Below are 502 nucleotides of genomic sequence, written 5' to 3'. Positions count from 1 at the left end.
AGCTCGTGGGGGTCCCCGGGGAGCAGAGCCCACACTGGAGGAGCCCCCGGTGGAGCAGGGGATGCCCGAAGGGGGCTGTGAGCCCCCCACGCTGGAACAGCAGCAGAAACAACCAGTGCTGAACTGCCCCGGTCCCCCCAGTCCCGTCTCCCTGCGCCACTGGAAGGAGGAGGGAGAGCCCGGGAAGGAGGGAGGGGTGGTGGGAACGTGTTTTGAAGGGTTTGTTTTACTTCTCCTTAGCCTGCTCGGATTTTGTCAGCAATAAATTCAATTAATATCTTGTATTCCAAGCCTGGTTTGCTCGTGACTGTATTTGATGAGCAATCTCTCCTGGTCCTTACGTCAGCTCAGGAACCCTTCCCTCCATTTTCTGTCCCCGTCCGGCTGCGGAGGGCAGTGAGAGAGCGGCTTTGGTGGCTGCAGGGCATACGGGCAGCGTCAGCCCACGGCAAGGCAGGAAGGAGGAGGGTCCCGCTCAGGGTGCTGAGCAGATCCTTGTGGC

This window comes from Corvus brachyrhynchos, unplaced genomic scaffold, assembly GCF_000691975.1.
Source record: "Corvus brachyrhynchos isolate BGI_N302 unplaced genomic scaffold, ASM69197v1 scaffold122, whole genome shotgun sequence".
Classification (NCBI taxonomy): domain Eukaryota; kingdom Metazoa; phylum Chordata; class Aves; order Passeriformes; family Corvidae; genus Corvus; species Corvus brachyrhynchos.
The sequence above is the reverse complement of the archived record's forward strand: the minus strand, read 5'-3'. Positions refer to the sequence as shown.